The sequence below is a fragment of the Pipistrellus kuhlii genome, unplaced genomic scaffold (assembly GCF_014108245.1).
Source record: "Pipistrellus kuhlii isolate mPipKuh1 unplaced genomic scaffold, mPipKuh1.p scaffold_m20_p_5, whole genome shotgun sequence".
NCBI lineage: Eukaryota > Metazoa > Chordata > Mammalia > Chiroptera > Vespertilionidae > Pipistrellus > Pipistrellus kuhlii.
Genome location: NW_023425551.1, coordinates 50906694 through 50921278, shown reverse-complemented (window position 1 = coordinate 50921278; position 14585 = coordinate 50906694). Strand labels below are relative to the sequence as shown.

At 40.9% G+C, this 14585-nt stretch overlaps 1 pseudogene; it reads right to left on the bottom strand.

Annotated features, from left to right (window-relative positions):
* Nucleotides 1-636: 636 nt before the first annotated feature.
* Nucleotides 637-2918, bottom strand: LOC118705982 (annotated as a pseudogene).
* Between the last annotated feature and the right edge of the window lie 11667 nt (nt 2919-14585).

The following is a 14585-nucleotide window of genomic DNA, read 5'->3' as shown; positions in this document are numbered from 1 at the left end:
TAGGGAGTCAAACACAGCCACAGCCCACTACAGAGTATTCCTTAAGGGGGAGGCATAGGACAAGTTAATTAGGATCACTGAAATTTTCATCTTTTACAGCAGATCAGAAACTGGATGGCTGACTTTCTGCAGAATTTCTGATAGGAATCCAGGAAAGCTGGTTTCAAGTTAGTTTCACATCTACTTAATAGCTGTAACCTTCTTATCTAGAAATTTACATGAAGTCCACAATGAGTGCAACAAATGTGAGGTAGTTAATTTTACAAAGGCTCAGTATCTGAACATAAAAAGATTTTGAAATGACCACTGACTGCAGTTTTTGTGTTTGATTTGAGTTGTGTGTTTTTTGTGTGTGTGTGGTTTTTTTATTTGTTTGTTTTGGTTTGGTTTGGTTTTGTATTGTAGAGTAATTATTATGAAAGATCACTGCTGAATCTAGTGCACACATTTATAACAATGAAAAGCCCTCTAAACTCAATATACATAAAGAGAAGTTGTGGCATGTGAAACTTCCCTAGTGCATCAGGGCCGATCACTTAGATGGAAGTGTGTGCATCTGTTGTTGATCCAGCAGAGATCAGATGATGAATGGCTGTTGGTGGTGGTTACCAGAAAAGTGTTAGCAAAGACTATTTCTTAATTGTGTTATGTGTGGCTGCTTTTCTGATTTTAAGCCCAGCATAATGGTTTTCTAGCTGAAGTTTAAGGGCCTGTCTTATTTAAACACTCATCCCTACCTCTAGTGTTGTATCTTTCTACTTCAAAGCCCTTCTCTATTTCCTTATCCCTAAGGGAAAATAAATGTAATCAGTAAAAATTTCCTGAGGTTGTTCTTAAAATATTCTAACTTGAGTTGGAAAAAAGAAAAAATGCCACCCCTTAGAGGAATCTTGAGGGAGAGAGAGGAGGAGAAAACTAGTATATAAAATTCCTATTAAAACATTTTTAAGGCTTCAATTGCACAGAAAACAGGATACTGTAACTGAGGCTCTATGGTCCCATTTTCTGTGGTAGCAAATCTATTGTAGTGTTCAGTACTATTAACTACAAACCTATTTTGGGATCAACTTCAACACAACTGGAAAGTTAAAAAGCTGTCTAATAACCTGGTGATTCTTTCTACTCACTTTCACTGTTAGCAAGTAATAAACAATACATCTCTCCTTATGCATAAATAAGGGCAACTATTTTCTCACTCAAGTAAAGTTCTATTTATTATTCAGTGACTACTCCTCACTTCTACTTCAGGGGAGTGGGTCAGATAGAGAAGGATGAGTGTGATGAATCATTGCCCCTTATTTTGTAGGACAGGGCAGAGGAACAAGTCCAAGTGGAGATTTAAACTCAGCAGCTGTGGTCTCAGAGTCAAAAAGGTCTCAAAAGCCAGAAATGTGGGGTTTACTTTATAAGTACCTCCTTCCCCCAAAATAAAACACAATTACTTCAACCCGACATTATTTACATATCTTCCTATTTTACTTAATGTTAAAAATTCATGGTTATACAGAGAATCCAGAAAGTTGAAGATAATGTAAGAAACCTCTGGGACAACTTCAAGCGAACCAACATCAGAATTATGGGGGTCCCAGATGAGAGAGAGCAAGATATCGAAAACATACTGAAAGAAATAGTGACAGAAAACTTTCCCCACCAGGTGAAAGAATTAGACTTACAAGTCCAGGAAGCGCACAGAACTCCAAACAAAAGGAATCCAAAGAGGACCACACCAAGACAAATCATAATTAAGATTCCAAGAGCAAAAGACAAAGAGAGAATATTAAAAGAAGCAAGAGCAAAGAAGGTAGTTACCTATAAAGGAGCACCTATACGATTGTCAGCTGATTTCTCAACAGAAACCATGCAGGCCAGACGGGAATGGCAAGAAATATTCAAGGTGATGAATAGCAAGAACCTACAGCCAAAGATAATCTATCCAGCAAAGCTATCACTCAGATTTGAAGGTCAGATAAAGAGCTTCACTAATAAAAAAAAGCTAAAGGAGTTCATCACCACCAAACCAGAATTACAATATATGAATTGCTGAAGGGGGTTCTTTCAGAAGAGAAAGTAAATAAAGATAAAAATTATGAACAACAAATACGTAACTATCAACAAGTGAATCTAAAAACCAAGGAAACTAAAAAAAAAAAATCTGAGGAACAATATTAACTGTTGAATATAATAGAATCAGAGGTATGGAAGGGGAGTGAACTGTTTATTCTTGGGGAAAAGGTGAGAGGGGGATGTGGGAAGAGACTGAACATAAACTGTGCACCTATGGATGAGGACAATGGGGGGTGGGGAAAGGGCAGAGGGTGGGGTGAGAAGGGGGGGGAAAGGAACATTTGTAATAATATGAACAATAAAAATTTATTTAAAAAAAAAATTTCATGGCCATAAACAAAATGTGGATGTGCTACACGTGGTCATTTAACCCCAGGTAGCATTCATTTTAGGTGCCTGTTTGTTTTGGCTTTCTACTTGCTTGGCAGTGGATCTGGGGATGGGAACTATGTACAGCCGTATATTTCTAGTAGTTCTTGTGGTGTTTTCCTTGTTGTGGTTCCGTGGCTCCAGTAGGTTAATACACACCACTAGTCATTGCTGATTCTGGGGTTTCTGTAACAATTACAGAATCAGGACCTTGCTTGTATCCGAGCTGTTTTATTCCAGGGACCTGAGGATTTTTCTCTACCTCCATCTTCCCAATTATAACATGGATCTTCTCTTTTTTCACTATCGCCTTCTTCCTTTTCACCTATTTGCACTGCCTGAACTCTGAGGCCTCTGTAATCAACCTCTTCTTGCTGAAATTCTTTCCACTCATTTTCATCCACCAGCACGGCCAGCCCTGACGCCAGCTCCACTGCCAGCCATGTCCGTGGCGCTCGCTGCCAGTTGCTTTGCTTCTTCTTCATTTCCCTCTTGGGGAAGAAGTTGTCCAGGCTCTGCACTTCCACTCCTCCGTCTGGGTCGTGGTCACGCCTCCTCGACCCGGTTTGGGGGGCCCTCAGCGCACAGCGCGCGGCTGGCTTGGACCGCAAGGTTGATGCTGGCTCTGCACTCAAGCCCCCAAGCACCCGGATGCCTCAGCCACCCGAGGTAGCCGAAGCATGTGTCACAACTTGTTTTTTAATTACACAAACTTCATATAAATTCTTAGAAATTTATATTAAATTCTGTTTTTTCCTCTTCATGTCTCTAGCCACCAAGTATCTACCAGCCTATCAGTGCTATGGATGGAGGTTGAGGCAATAATGAATTTGAGAACCTCCTAAGCACACTCACAAGCAATTCATCATAAAAGAATGCAATAGCCTCAAAAAGCATTCGAATTTGGCACCTCCTCCACACAATCTTGTTCTTTAACTCCTTCTCTTAAAATAACTGAAGTCCAATGAGAGGTTTACTATCTTTTACCCTTCCACTTCCTTCATTTAAGCAGACTTATTTGGCCCCAGACTCATCAATACAGCAAAAATAATTAATTATCTAAAAGCAAGATTAGATTCTGTCCAATGATATTGTCTCCACCTGTCATAAAAGAAAATTGCAAATCCAATTTACTGACTATCATTTTCCAGTTTGTGCTGATCAAAAGCACGCTTTGAAATTGAGTAAATGTTCTTGTAAGCAGAGCTGGCTACATAATTGGTGAGGCCTAGCATAAAATGAAAACACAAAACCCTTGTTCAAAATGCTGGGGAAAAGTGCTACTGAAATTACTAAAACATAAAGCTTCTCCTTTCTTTCATGATGTTTTATGGTATATATTTATTTGCTACTTAATGTCCTTCTAGGTTAAGAAAAATTTTTAATTATTAGCATAAGTTTATTCCTATTTATATTGTAATAACTGTTTAAATTTAAGGTACTTAAGAAGTATGTGGAATCACCAAAATTACACAATTCATACTTCACAGCTCCTACAGGCATATTTATTTCATTCTTAGCAGAAGAGTGGAAATACTGCACAAAACTAACTGACCTGTTTTTTGTTTTTTACTTTATTTCTTGGAAGCAGCACATTTTATCAACACTGTCTACCTTTGGGTTACTAATAAGTTTGGGAGGATTAGGGGGAAAAAGGGAATTATCCTTCCCTTTTTATATTATCACTAGAGGCCCAGTACATGAAATTCATGCACAGGATGGGGAGTCCCCTCAGCCCAGCCCACACCCTCTCACAATCCAGGACCGCTGACTCCTAACCACTCACCTGCCCGCCTGCCTGATTGCCTCTAACCCCTCTGCCCACCTGTCTGATCGCCCTTAACAACTCTGCCTGCCTGTCTGATCGCCCCTAACTGCCTGATCACTCCTAACCATTTTGCCTCCTGCCTGATCCCTACTAACTGCTCACCTGCCTGCCTGATCGCCCCTAACCACTCACCTGCCTGCTTGATCACCCCTAACCACCTCTGCCTCAGCCCCCACCAAGGCGGCTTCATCCAGAAGGTCATCCAGAATGACATCTAAAGGTTGTTTGGCTGTCCAATCTAATTAGCATATTATGCTTTTATTTTTATAGATTTCTAGCATAAGTAATTGGCTAACAGAAGGCCTAGAGAGGTTTCCATAGGCGTTTGTGTTTCTCAGAATGCCTTCCTTCAACATTCAAAGAAAATTTTGACTCAGAATAAAGTATAGCCTTTCAAGCTTTCAGCACCTGAATTTAGCATTGGCCTGCAGACTGAAGGGTCCCAGCTTTGATTCTGGTCAAGGGCATATACCTTGGTTGCAGGCACATCCCCAGTGGGGGGTGGGCAGGAGGCAGCTGATCAATGTTGCTCTCTCATCGATGTTTCTAAATCTATCCTTCTCCCTCCCTCTCTGTAAAAAGTCAATAAAATACATTAAAAAAAAACAAAAAACCAATCAGCAGGGATCTGAGGCTATGCCCTCCCCTGCCCCCATGGAGCTTGACAGGGGACCTCAGGCCGTGCCCCCCTTCCTGAGGTCAGGTTGGGGGACCTCAGGCCATGCCTCCTGTCTTTTTTTTTTTTTTTTAATCAATCTTTATTGTTCATATTGTTACAAAGGTTCCTCATTTCTTCCCCCCTCCACCAGGTTCCCACCCCACCCTCCGCCCCCTCCCCATCCCCCATTGTCCTCATTTATAGGTGCAGTATGTTCAGTCTCTTCCTCCCTCCCTTTCCCTGATAGTAAATCCCTTTTCAGATAGTAAATCAGTTACTTAGCATTTTCTCATATCAATAATACCACCACATGCCCAATGATACATTTCACACAAAAGACATTTCCAAATAGGTCAACCAGCCTCATCCAGGCCCCACCCAAGGCACTCACAGATCAACACCCCAGCCCTATACTAACTCAACACATCCAGATCTAAGCCTTCATCACTTGATTCAGCAGACCCTCAAGTTCCCACAAAAGTTTCCAGCCATGTCTGAGAGGCCGCCGTGGGGCAGGGGCAGGCGAGAAGCGAGCTGTTCCAGGCCTGGCTGCTTCGGGCCTGGGCTCTGTTGCTCTGGTTCGTTCCACAACCAGCTGCTCTGGGTCTGGTCACCGCTGCTCCCGACCTAGTTGCTCTGGACCTGGCTGCTGCTGCTCCGGGCCTGGCCATACCCGACCCGGCTGCTCTGGGCCCAGCTGCTCCGGGCCTAGCCGCTCCCAGCCTGGCAGCTGCTGCTTCGGGCCTGGCCGCACCAGACCCGGCTGCTCCGGGCCTGGCCGCTCCCAGCCTGGCAGCTGCTGCTCCGGGCCTGCATGCCTCCTGTCTTGACACCAGGCCAGGGGACCTGAAGCTATGCCCCCTGCCTGGCAGGACTTGACAAGGGTTGGATTGGCTGGGTCTGTATCTTGCCCAATGGTGGGGGGCCCAGCTGGGTCTGGGCTCATGTGAATTTTCAGGTGCAAGTGGGTAGACAGGGACTTGACTCTGGGCTCCATGGTGAGCCCGATTCTGACAGGAGGAAGGTTTTCATATACGTTTTACTAATTTTCTCTCATCTCTGACACTTCTATTAAAGAGAAAGGGAAAATAGCAATATTATTTCCTCTAATTAATCCCCTTTTAATGTGCACAAATTTTTTGCACTGGGCCTCTAGTAAATAAATAAAATAGTATGATTAACAACTATTAAAAATCTTATCTAGCTGAAACAGGTTTGGCTCAGTGGATAGAGCATCAGCCTGCAGACTGAAAGGTCCCAGGTTCAATTCCAGTCAAGGGCATGTACCTTGTTTGTAAGCACATACCCAGTAAGAGATGTGCAAGAGGCAGCTGATCGATGATTCTCTCTCATCGATGTTTCTAACCCTCTATCCTTCTCTCTTCCTCCCTGTAAAAAATCAATAAAATATGTTTTTAAAAAATCTTATCTAGGCTTCCAGTGTAATATGACAGATTAAGTACACACATTTATTTCCTCTACCTCCCAAGGCTTCATTAAAATGATAATAATGTGTGTGTTTTTAAGATATAAACTTCCAACTACAAAGACTAGAAAATGAAAGCTATTGGTGAATAAGCAATTCCAAAAATCAAAAGAAACAATTCACAAAGAAAAAAATGCAGTATAAATCCACGTATAAAGCTAAAAAACAGGTAAAACTAATTGGTAATTAGGAATAATATATAGATAATAAAACTATGTTTTAAGCAAAGGAATGATTAACACAACCTTCAATATAGAAGCTACCTGTGACAAGGAGAACACAGGGGTCTTTATGGTGCTGCTTTTTCCTTTCTTATCCAGGGTTGATAGATACAGGGGTATTATTTTTGTTATATATTTACATATACAATGATTAATTTCTTCAAAAGATACTGCAGTTAGACAGTATGTACAAGGCAATATCAGATAAGAAAAACTCTTATAAATTAAAATTTGATTGCCAAATAAAAATTCAATAGAAAAATTAGAGAATAAATGTAAAGAAATCTCCCAGATTGCAACACATGGAGACTAAAACATGAGAGAAAAGACAAGACATTCAAAGAATTATTTCAAGACATTTTACATTCAAAGAATTCCTGACAGAGAGGGTAAAAAAAGAAAGAAGGAAAAATTATCACAGAAGTGGTAATATATCATTCCCATAAAGATAGAATCCAATCTTTAAACCCAAAGAACTCATTTTGTGTCCAGGACTTCAAGATGTTTTGGCAAAATGTCATATCTCTGAGGATAAAGAAATGGTCCAAAAGCAACCAGGGAGAAAAGGCAGCTTATGGGCAAAGGAATGAAAATCACAGATGTTAGTCTTCTCAAGAAAAAACAGGATGTGGAAAGGCAATGGAGCAAAGTCTTCAAACTTGCAAGAAAAAATAATTTTTATCTCAGATTTTTATAGCCAACCTAATAATCATTCATGAAGAATAATGAAAGTATTTTCAAATATTCAAAGATCTGAAGTTTACCTTTCCTCAGCCTAGTTTGCACCCTCTCCAATCAGGAACCCCTTGGTTCACCCAGATTTGGTTCTGATTGGTCAGTTTCTATGCCAGTCAGCATCAAAAACTCTGCCTCTCCCTCCCTTCCAGTCTCTCTCTCAAAAAAAGAATACAAATGGCAAAAAATATCTTTAGGTGAGGATTAACAAATAATCTATAATAATAAAAGTGTGATATGATAATTAGACCAGACAACCTTCAGGACAAAGCCGGGGCTGTGAGGGAAGCCTGGGTCCTGGGAGCCAGAGGGAAGCCAGTGCCAGCAGCTGGGGAAAGGAAGGCCTACTCTTGCATGAATTTCATGCATTGGGCCTCTAGTACAATGTTTCCTTGAAAATAAGACATCCTCAGAAAATAAGACCTAGTGCATGGAAAGATAAGACATCCCCTGAAAATAAGACCTACCGCAACTTTGGGAGAAAAAAATTAATATGAGACACTGTCTATTGTATTTTTGAGGAAACAGGGTAATAATAATAAATAAATAAATTGGCCACTCAAAGAGTACCCTACACCTCAGATTAATCTTGAAACTAATTTTAAATGATAGCTAATATTTACAGAGCACTAGTACTATATCTGTAGAGAAAATCTATCTGTTTTTCAAAGAACAGATGCCATGCAATGCAAAGAATATCACCTATAAACTGTTAATAAGGCACACATAGCACAGTCAGTCTCTCCATATAAACTTCCCTTGACCAGAATGCAATTAAAAACAATATAAAGAGGGAGAAATTTGAAGTCACCTTTCTACTCTGCCTATGTCAGGCTCCTAGAAACACACGTCAATGCTCTGAGCCACTCCTGAAACTTAGCTGTAGTTTTAAGGCTGGCCTGTAGACTTTTACAAAATAAACATCCCATAATTTTTTCTAGGCCTTAACATCAAAAAATCCTATATGTTCAAAAAGGAAAAACCCTCTTCTCCTTTGCATCAGCTATGCCTTCTTCCTAAACCTCTGGGCCCTGTTGTCATCTTCTGAGGCCTCAGTTGGCCCAAAACACTGCCAAAGCCACAGACTGTATCGATCAAGATTAAGCTACAACAGCTGTACGCTCTTAGGCTGAGATTCTATTACTTTTCCTGTGGTCAGAGTTTAATGAGACACCCCCCACCCCATCCCCTTTCACCTGCTGCCATTACTTTGCTGTGGTCTGCATTACAGGCCTCCATACTTGCTGAATCCTTTATAGTCACCAAAGATGAAACTCCTTGCTTTTAATTTAGATAAGACCTGGGAAGTGTTTACTTAAGGCAAAGTTGGCCCATATTAAAATGACCAACATATATGTAGTTGTTGTTTCAAAGTCACTCACCAATGGATAAAAGCTTCCATAAGCTATGCTACATCAGGATGTTAGCTGCACCTATCAGGAATGGAAGATGAGACTTCACAATTGAAGCTATAGCCATTAAAACAGTGGTTCTCAACCTTTCTAATGCCTGCCTGATCGCCCCTAACCATTCTGTCTGCCGGTCTGCCTGATGGCCCCTAGCCACTCAACTCCCTGAGTGCTCAGGGCACATCACAGCGACCAGTCATTCTGCCATTTAGTCAATTTGCATACTACCCTTTTATTATATAGGATTTATTATATAGGATTATAGAGATATCTATATACACTGAAACAAAGTTTCTGAAAATAAATGTGAAAATGTAAATTAAAAGTTTTAATCATATGTGTACATTTGCCTAAGTAATTCTACTTTGAAATGTGTGATAAAAAGATCTCTGACATGCTGTAATTTTCTCATGTTGAAATTTCTTCATTGAAGCATTATTTATAATGATCAAATCTTAAAAGGCCATCTAAAAATAAGAAAATTTTAAGAAAATTCTACTAACTGGTACCTATAATAATAAGAGCATAATAAGCTAATTAGACTGGATGACCTTCCAGACAAAGCCAGGGCTGTGAGGGAAGCCTTGGTCCCAGATGCCAACTGGCAGGTGGAAGGAAGCCCAGGTCCCGGATGCCAGAGGGAAGCCAGTGCCAACTGCTAGGGGAAGGAAGGCCTACTCTTGCATGAATTTTGTGCATCGGGCCTCTAGTAGTATTATATCTATTAAATAGCCTAAAATAATTTCTTTATGATGGAGAATGCTTATGATCCAAATGGGATATGACTGTAAGTACCAAATGATCTCAAATATGAAAAAACAGAAACAATGAAATACTATTTTAGTAAAGGTTCTCTTGGGATGTTTGGATTATGAGTAAAGGCTGTTTTCTTATTCAGAATATATTTATGGATATATTTTGCCACTAATTATTATGAACTATATTGTAATGAGAAAAAAATGTAATGGATATAAATATTCTGCTTTTACTGAGTTAAAAAATATCCTAACTGCTCCCCTTTATTTTAAACAGGCCATCCTTTATTATATATATATATATAATATATATATATACTAGAGGCCCCAAGCACAAAATTCGTGCATGGGTCCCAGGGGGAGGGGGGGGGGGCAGAGGACGTTCCTTAGCCCATCCTGCACCCTCTCCAATCTGGGACCCCTAAAAGAATGTCAAACTGCCAGTTTAGGCTCCATTCCACCAGGATCAGGCTTAAACGGGCAGTTGGACATCCCTCTCACAATCCAGGACTGCTAGCTCCCAACCACTTGCCTGTCAGCCTGATCTCCCCTAACCACTCCCCTGCCAGACTGATCGATGTCTAACTGCTCCCCTGCCAGCCTGGTCACCATCAGCTAGCCTCCCCTGCTGGCCCAGTCACCCCTAACTGTGTCCCCTTGCTGGCCTAATTGCCCCCAACTACCCTCTCCTACTGGCCTGGTCACCCCTAAATGTCCTCCCCTACCAGCCTGGTTACCCTCAATTGCCCTCCCCTGCTGGCTTAGTCCCCCCCAACTGTCCTTCCCTGCTGGCCTAGTGCCTCCCAACTGCCCTCCCTTGCTAGTCTGGTCGCTCCTAACTGCCCTTCCCTGACAGCCTGGTCACCCCCAACTGCTCTCACCTGCCAACCTGGTCACCCCAAACTGCCAGCCTATTTTTCCCTAATTTCCCTTCCTTGCCATCCTGATCACCCCTAAACACTTCCCTGCCAGCCTGATCAATGTCTAACTGCTCCCCTGCCAGCCTGATCACCCCCAACTGCCCTCCCTTGCAGGCCTGGTTCCTCCCAACTGCCCTCCCCTGCTGGCCTGCTCACCCACAACTGCCTTCCCCTGCCAGCCACATTGTGAAGACCATCTTTGACCACATGAGGCAGCCATATGGTGTCTTGGAGTGACAGTCAATTTGCACATTATCTCTTTTATTATATAGGATTAAAATCTATTATATCTATTCTAAAATATATTATAATACCTATCTTTATTACAGCTATGAAATCTATTATAATAGCTATTATCAATAAATTTTTCAGCAGAAACTAACAAATTGTATATTGCCCAACCAATGTGGCTCAGTCATGGTTTAATTCCTGGTCAGGGCCCATGCCCAAGTTTCAGCTAGATCCCCAGAGTGGGGTGTGCAGGAGGCAGCCAATCAATGAGTCTCTCACCATTGATGTTTCTATCTCTCCCTTATTCTCTGAAATCAATAAAAATGTATTTTTTTTTAATTCTCTATCAATCAGGATTTGACCAAAGGAACAAAACCAATTGGATGTGTGTGTGTGTACATATGTATGTGTGTACACGCATGTGTAGAGAAATATTTTATTACATAACATCCACATCAGTAATAGCCAGCTATCTCTGTGAGGCTGTTGCCTCTGCACCCATACTAGAGCCTGGTGTCAGCAGTTAAGCAGTTGGGAAGGAAAGTCAGATGTGAAATGAAAGAAGCAAGGATAAGCCTGCAAGGTTAGGTTAGAACCCTCAAGGACAGACAGGAACCTTTGTGAATATTTCACTACTTTGAAGCTTCCAACTTCAGTGATTGGAGAGATGTATCACTTTGCTAGAGCTGTCATAACAAAGTACTAAAACTGGGCTGCTTATAAAAGAATATATTTAGTTCTAGAGGCTATTAGTCAGAGATCAAGGTGCCAACAGGGTTGGCTCCTTCTAAGGGCAGAGAGAGAAAACTATTCCATGCCTCCTATTGCTTAGCTTATGGTGGTTTGCTAACAATCTGATGTCCCTTGGCTTATGCTGAATAACTCCAATTTCTCTCTTCATTTTTACATGGTGTTCTCTCTGTATGCATGTCTATCTTTGTATCTAAATTCTCCTGTTTTATAAGTTATGTTATATTAGAACCCCCCTCAAAAGGCCTTATTTTAGCTTCATGACTTCTTTAAAAATCATTTCTCTTTTTTTTATGGCCTACTAATATTATGTTGTGTAAATTGTACAACAGCTTTCTTATCCACTCATCTTCTAATGGCACTTGGGTTGTTTCCAGATCTTGGCTATTAGAAATAACACTATGAACATAGAGATGCATATATTCTTTCAAATTAGTGTTTCAGGTTTCTTATGACATATTCCCAGAAGTGGAACTGCTGAGTCAAAAGTGAGTCCCATTTAAAAAATAAAAAATTGTGAAAACATGAATGGACCTAGAGAATATTATTTTAAGTGAAATAAGCCAGTTAGAGAAAGACAAATACCATATGATCTTCACTTACGTGTGGAATTCTCTAGTTCTTTCATTTGGGGTTTGTTTCTTTGTCTCCTCATTTTGACTTTCTGTTTGGGTTTATGACTATGTATTAGGCAGATCCTCTACATTAAGCATGTCAAACTTGCGGCCAGCCGTGAGTTTGACATGCTTTTACACCTCTCAATCTGTTGTGCAGGATAGTGTTAAAGGATATTTCTGACTAATTATATCAAGCATAGACTCAAAGCCTCCAGAGACCTCCTCTGCCTAAAGACTGACTTGAATTGCCCCCCAGGCAATTGTCCTCAGGTGTGGTGAGAGTTTTTTCCATCAGGGTGGAACAGTTGCTTCTGCCTGGAGGCTAATTGTTATTTTTAACCTCATAAGTGGCCTCAGAACAAGGTGTTTTCCAATAGGGTATGTCAAATGTCTTCCCCCAAGGCAAGGCAAATGTCTATGTGGGAAAGATATACTCCGCTGCATGAGGGAATGACTCAGCTCAGGAAACTTGGGGTGTCTGCCTTCTGAGCTCTATCCCCCAAGACCCAGTCCTGACTTCTGCTCTCACAGTTATAGTCCACTTCACCCTCCCTCTGCTGGAGCACAAGGTGGGTGGCTCCACAGGGAATTTTGTGTGTTGTTTTTTAAGAGAGTGCCTGAATTTTCAGCTGTTACTCCTAGGCAGACAGCATTCTGCTGCTTTTCATATCTAGATGTTATGTGGGTACCCTCCCCAGTTTTGGTGCTCTTGGCTAGGGGGTACCAGATTAGATCCCAGAGTTCTCAGTGGCAACTCCCCACAGCTGAGATCTCTCTCCAGGACTTCAGTTGCTGTTCTTGAGGACCCATCATGCCTTTCGTGTCTCTGCCTCTCATGCCAGCCTTTATGCAGTCTGCACTTTCAGTCCTCAGGTATCAGGGTTATCCCCTGCAAGTTTTCTGTTGATTATGCAGGAAGTTTTTCTATATTTTAGTTGTAATACCAGTTGGTTTCTGGGAGCATGTTTGTGCAGCATCAATCTACTCTACCACTATTTTTAATCCTCGATCCTCTGGTACTTTAAACCTCAAGTTTTTTTCTCTTCCACGATCACCCATATACCAGTGTATATACTCTTTAAAGTGAGTTTAAACAGAATATTGTGCACGTCTAAAAATGATCTCTGAGAGGGCTGTTTTTATTTCCCTAAAACAGAAGACACCATTAATACTCCAGCACCAGGCTAAATGTACATCTGGAACTGCCATATAAACTCTGGCCTTAGTTTCACATTTTTTTCCCCTGTGGCAGAGAAAATGGATATCTAAAATGCAATTTTTCCCTAGAGATAACATTTTATGTACTATTTATTAAACCTACATTGTGTCGGGAATCTAAAAGAACACACAAAAATGGCCTCTTTATAAAACAGCCTTTTCAATTACTTCTCAGCATAATACCTTTGTAACTCTTCTAGAGGCTGTAAAGTCCAAGGACTAGAGTTTCCTAGAAGTGTCATTACTGCTGCTAGGCAACAATGAACCTGCTCACAGGGCTTTTCCATAGCCTCTCTTTGTTATACTATATTTTATTTCCTTCTCTTATGGAACATTTCCCTCACAGTCCTTTCTTATCCTGTCAATTTAAAAGAGAAAATCCAGCCCTTAAACTTTGGTTCCCTGTACTTACAAATGGATGAGGCTGACTACCCATATATTTAATAAAATGACACACAAATGCCCATCCTTATCAAAATATTTTTAATAGTAACCTGCTAAGGAGTCTAAAATTTCACCATCTAAAGTCATTCCTTTGTATTAAGAATTTCACAAGAATGTTCCTGTTAAAGTTCAACTGATACCTGTAAGAAGCAATGTAATATAGTATATAACCTGAAGTCAGAAATATTTAAATACTAATATCTCCTCCACTCTTTCCTGAGTTTCTTTAACATATGCAGACAGGTCAATGCTGGTTAGGGGGCTTATCTTCTTGTCACACGCTGGGGGATCACATACTCAGTTTATACACCAAACAGGAAGTGACAATTTCCACTAGGAGATTTAAATAATCTTCCCATTGACCTAGAGCCTAATTATAGCAAACAATGCAGATCATAGTAAAACACAGAAAATGCAGCCATTAGTGAGAGAAGGAAGAATCAAGACAAAAAGAACTTAGGTTGCAGAGAACATGAAAGGGCCTTGCAACCTATAAATCTATTTCTACATTAACAAGGAACTTAGTTGCCTGAAATTCTCCCATCATGTTAATGAAAGTTAAAAAATCTGCCCTAACTGATTTGGCTTAGTGCTATGGTCTGCAAACTGCGGCTCGAGAGCCACATGTGGCACTTTGGCCCCTTGAGTGTGGCTCTTCCACAAAATTCCATGGCCTGGGTGAGTCTATTTTGAAGAAGGGGCGTTAGAAGAAGTTTAAGTTTAAAAAAAATTGGCTCTCAAAAGAAATTTCAATCGTTGTACTGTTGATATTTGGCTCTGTTGACTAATGAGTTTGCCGACCACTGGCTTAGTGGATACAGCATCGGCCTTAGGACTGAAGGATCTCAGGTTCGATTCCAGTCAAGGACACATGCCCGGG